The sequence below is a fragment of the Nothoprocta perdicaria genome, unplaced genomic scaffold, assembly GCF_003342845.1.
Source record: "Nothoprocta perdicaria isolate Ctin4 unplaced genomic scaffold, notPer1 scaffold_73, whole genome shotgun sequence".
NCBI classification, from domain to species: domain Eukaryota; kingdom Metazoa; phylum Chordata; class Aves; order Tinamiformes; family Tinamidae; genus Nothoprocta; species Nothoprocta perdicaria.
The window spans coordinates 1,788,757-1,793,856 of NW_020456010.1; the positions used below are offsets into that span (position 1 = coordinate 1,788,757).

The 5,100-nt window shown below is 43.9% G+C and overlaps 1 protein-coding gene and 1 long non-coding RNA gene across 2 annotated transcripts in view; one reads left to right on the plus strand and one right to left on the minus strand.

The window, feature by feature from the left end:
- BIRC6 (baculoviral IAP repeat containing 6) overlaps positions 1-5,100 on the plus strand; it is a 144,276-nt gene that overhangs the window by 108,364 nt on the left and 30,812 nt on the right. The window lies entirely within an intron of this gene.
- On the minus strand, positions 2,611-5,070 carry LOC112957543. Its single transcript, XR_003251234.1, has 2 exons — positions 4,627-5,070; positions 2,611-3,572 (listed from the first exon to the last, which is right to left on the minus strand). It is a non-coding gene; the product is annotated as an uncharacterized LOC112957543 (long non-coding RNA).

Below are 5,100 nucleotides of genomic sequence, written 5' to 3' on the forward strand. Positions count from 1 at the left end.
CTCCAGATGTGGCCTCACCAGGGCTGAGTAGAGGGGGATGATCACTTCCCTCGACCTGCTGGAGACGCTTTTCTTAATGCACCCCAGGATCCCGTTGGCCTTCTTGGCCACCAGGGMACACTGCTGCCTCATGGTCACCTTGCCATCCACCACGACRCCCAGGTCCCTCTCTGYGGGGCTGCTCTCCAGCAGGTGCTCTCCAAGCATCTCAGAGCTGTGGGTTCGTTAAGTGTGGGGCTGTTTCCTCCTGATACCTCCTTCTGAACAGTAAGTTCACAGAGGTTTAATATGTACGTACTGTAGAGCAGTGGTTCAAGGTGAACATCCATCCTTTCCCTGCATTCTCTTTCCTGCCTGTTTTGGAATACCTTGGCTGGTTGAGGTTTTGTCTGGTGAAAAAGTTGTGGTTTTCAGGCCTCCACTCTCCACCTCAGAGCTTTGAACTGTGCTTGATTTCCTGCTGATGTTAATTTAGGGTATTTAACTTCTTGTAGCTACAAGCCATTGTAGCCATTCTGAAGGCATGGTATAGTGTTGCTTTGCTGTCTGTGAAGTCCAGTCCACAGCTGGGCTCAGTCAACAGGAAGAAAGAAGTTGTGAAAGTGACTCCTGAAAGCTGAGAGGACCAGTGCGAAGGTATGAAGAGACTTTGCAGAGCGTTCAGAGTTTGTACATGAAATTTAGCTTTCCCCACACTTGCATCCTTTTGTTTTTACTGTAGCAAATAAAAAAAGTGGTTGCTGTTCAGATATTTTTTGAGAGCGAGAGACAGAGTGAGGGAGACTCTAGGGTGCACATTTGACTAAGGGAATAGGCCCTGGAGCTGGGAATTGGCAYTTCTTTAGCTAAAGATGGACTCTCTAGACCCACATAAGTACAGAGACTCTGCTCTTATCAGGGAAGAGAGGATACCASACTTCTGCTTTGAAACCAAGTCGGATTGTATGCCAGGGCATTCCCTAATGACAGTATTGCCCTAAGAATTTTAGGGAAGGTGAGTACTGCCTGTGAAATGAGGAGTACAGTGGCGTTTTAGGTAGGTAGCGAATAGCTCCTCAAATCAAAAAATCTGACTAGTCTCCATATAAGTTGAACCTGTGCTCAGGTAGAAGAGTGATCCGTGGCCTCTGCTGCAGTGTATTACAGTTTTAGGAAGGCAGTGTCTGCTTCCCTGCTGCAGCGTTTGCAGGAGAAGGTGCAGCATCCACGTCCAGTGCTGGCCCATTGGTGATTCACAGTTCAGGGGAGAAGTGCTGCTACGCCTTGAAATAACATGGCCTAAAACTGCTTATTGCAGAAATCTGACAAGCTTTTGGTAACTTCAGGATCAAATGAACAGCAGTGATTTTTACCTGGACTTCCTGAATTCCTATTTCTCAGTAGTTTTCAGATTCTTTTAAGTTCTYGGCTTAAGCCCCATGTCAAATGTCCTTGTATTGTGTGAGTGCTGTGATAATATCCATAAGTATCTAGATAAAAGAAATTACTTGAAAACACTTTCATRCATACTCACTCTATTCTGTAGTCTTAAGTCAACACAATCTGCCTAATTCCTTTTGAAGGCAGATTTACAGAATGCTGTGGAGCTCATATATTGAAAATGTCTCTGCTGTAGGCTGTGGATAATGAAGGAATGCTCCAAGCTGTCCCTGCTTTCTTCCAGCGTAGCCTTCCTCCTGTTCCTTGATGCCTTGGATGAGCCCTTAGTGACTCAGAGTGACGGCACCAGGATGCATCACCCTCCACCTTGTCCTTTCATAAATTGGTGGCTTTAACAGAGTTTCTGAAATGGCAGAGTGCTGCAACTGACTGAAAGAGCAAGGCCAAATTCATCCTCTTGTAGATCCCTGGCCTTATTTTATGTGTGGGTCCATTCAGGAATGACTTCCATGGGCTCACCCAGTTGAGCAGATGATTAAAAAAACAASTTCTTTAGAATAATAAGTTCTCATYTGTGGAATTGCTTGTTTGCTGTCAGGTTATGGAGGGCCTGCATGTTCACGTTGCAACGTGGGAAAAGGAATCGAGCTGTTCTTTCAGAATGGAGTTCCTCTCTTGWTCCTCTGTGGCCCTTTTAATCCATAAGGATGGTGTTTCTTTAATGTTTCTTTTTCTTTTGCCCCTGGTACTTTCTACTATGTTTTTAATCCTTTGCTCTCAAAGTTGCTTTCCCAATAGGAGAAAAATGTGTATGCAGTCATGTATGCAAGAGCTTGCGTTAGCTCAGACGGTCTGCAGCCTTGGCTCAAATTCAAAGCCGTACCTTTGTTTAATTTAAAACATTTAAACAGTCTAATCAATTTTAATAGTCTAGTTGCATGTTCCAGGAAGTGTATAGGAGAGTTCCAACTCTAGGCCTAAATCCTACACAGTGCAAAAGGGGGGAATATATTCAGGACCAGGTCCAGAGATAGTAAACTCTTCTGGGCAAAGCTATAAAGACTTTTACATACAACACAGTGAATTTTTTGTGTGATATGTTTTATTTTACCTGAAAATGAGCGTTAGAATAAAAACAGGAAAATTGTAKTTGATTCGAGTTAACACATTCTAATATGGAAAATGTAGCTTAAGATCTTTTCCTTTGCAGAACATGTGCTAGTGTGCCATTGTAATTTTGAATAAATCTGAAAAGTACTAAAACTATTTTATTTTTCACACCACTTTTARAGGATTTTTAATTAGAAAAGCACATCATTAGTATAGCATTATTATTTCAAATACAGATTCAGTAAAGGCAAGAATATCTAACCTTTCTCAGCTTTCTACAAGACTAACAAATGCTGCAGAATATAATCAAGAGTTAAAAYTTTACTTGTAGTATTACAATTTTTGGTATAGCAGTGCTTCTGTTTCCACACTTACTATAGGTTTGTGTAAATTGGAAGCCTATATTGTAGCAATCTAAAAATAAAATCCTTTCTTTTTGCTTTGYTTTATGGTCTCAGATATACAGAGACATGTTACACAAAACTATAGGAAGCATCACGGGCTGATACATACATTTATATATTTATCTAATCCGTCTCTTCTTTTTGTTGTGATTGTTCTGGGTGTTTGTCTGCGTCCGTCTCTTGTCTCGTGTGTTCGCTGGCCATGAAACGGTGCCATCTGCCTTCCCACTATTTGGTCGTCATCTGTCATCAGTGTGAAGTTGAATATTGCCTGCCTTCATTTACATAATTTAGCACCCGAACTGGGCTCTCGGATATATTTAGCAGTCATTGATGCAGTGCCCTTAGCCAGCTACTCTGCTCTGGAATGTGTTTGACAATCTCTTCGGTGTATTTTTCTTTCTTTTTTTCGTTAAATATAGAAATCCTTCCTGCTGTCGCCGGTCTCAGCACTGTATGCTCTACGCTCGATGTTCAAAAATGCCATCAAAGTGTAGTGTAGATGTACACAAAAACAATAACAAATAAATTGAGCACAGTTCCAACAATCCCAAGCAGTGCTAGAATAGATTCCTCTTTCTCCTCTTTCTCCTCTTGCCTTTTTACATCTTCCAGTGTTGTGATGGCAGAGGTCCCCATTTTTTCTGCAAGTATTTTCACCAGTATTCTGGCAGCTAGCTAGAAGAGAGAGAGCAAATGGTAAATCTGGTCTGACAAGCAGGCAGCTTTGCTCCTGCTYAAAAACAGCTCCGTATTTTACAAAAGACGGCTTACTGCTCTGCTTACTGGGGTGTATTCAGCTGGGGGGATCTTTTTTGTGGTACGCATCAGCAGAGGAGTATTTGTGAAGTGATTGTTCTCTAGAGAAATGATTCTAGGTGGATGCTTCAGGCCAATTAATACACTTTAGAATAAAGATATTTAAAGATTGATTATTTAAAGATTGCTTCTGAAGCATCCARTCGATGAAAGCAGGTGTCTGGGCATTGTCAAATACTCCAAAATGCCTGGAGAAACTACGTGAGTCTTTAGCTGTTAATTATTCAGCTGCAACAGTGTGCTAAGAGTTAAAAATATTCATGTCTGCTGGTTTTCAGTGTTGAAAATATGCCTTCTTAATGCAATATTGCAGTCTTTTTTTGACCAGGGAGGCATAAGTAGGCAATTGCAGGTGAGGTTTCAGCCTCTTCCTTGATTAATAATTCAGCTTTTGGGCAACTATGCAACAGTAAACATTGAACAGAAAATGTCTGTCTCTGCAACTATAAAGGTTTTCTTATCGTTGCAGTATGTCACATGACAGTAGTGCTTTCATAAATACAATTCTGTGCAATATATGCTCTTGAGATAGATATTTACAAATGCACGTATCATTTATTTCCCCCTTCTGTTGCAGGAGGGATGGTGACAGGTAGTCCCTCGTACTTAGCTGCTCTCTGTTTACAGCCATACACCCTCTAAAACCCATTCCCTGAAAAATCCTGCTCTTTGGGTTGCATGCAGCTATACTGTGTGTAACCTGCTATTTTATAAAGCCTCCCTGAGCAGAAATACCTAGTTTTAAAATTGGATTTGCCTTTACGCTGGTCCAGATCACCCCAATTTACTGAGGATTATTAGCGTCTTTAACCACGGCRGATGAATGTTCTCTGTGGGGCTCACTAAAGACATCAGCTCATAGCAGGTTTTTACGGAAAGGTTTAAAAGAGGGAGAGGGAGAGATGCATCTTACCCTACATTGCCTCAGGAGCAGGCTGTCATCGGACATGCTTCTCGCCCGTGGGTCGGGTGGCAGCCGGGGCTGGCGCCGGCATGAAGGGGCTGCGCTCCTCGCTCCCAGGAGCAGCCGGGAGCATGGGCGATTCCTTGAGGGAGAAGTTGGGCGGCGAGGCTGCTAACGCTGCGGCTCCTTCCAGGCACCTGGCCTCCGCCGCCGGGAATCCGCTGGAGCCGAGCCTGCTCCGGAAACGGGAAAACCCTCTCTGGTAGTGATCCGTGCAGTGATCCTCGCTCTTGCCTAATTCTCATCAAAACTGAGGGATTTTTTCCCGCTCAGGTGCAGTACAGCGCGCCAGCCCCTGCCTTTGGAAGCGCTGCCAGCCCGTGGTGCTGTGGCTCGGTTCTGCGCAGCTCCGCGTTCCGCGGCGTTCCCCGCGGAGCCGCCTCTGCCTCCGGCCGCGGAGGCTCCTTCCCTCGCGCGGCGCGG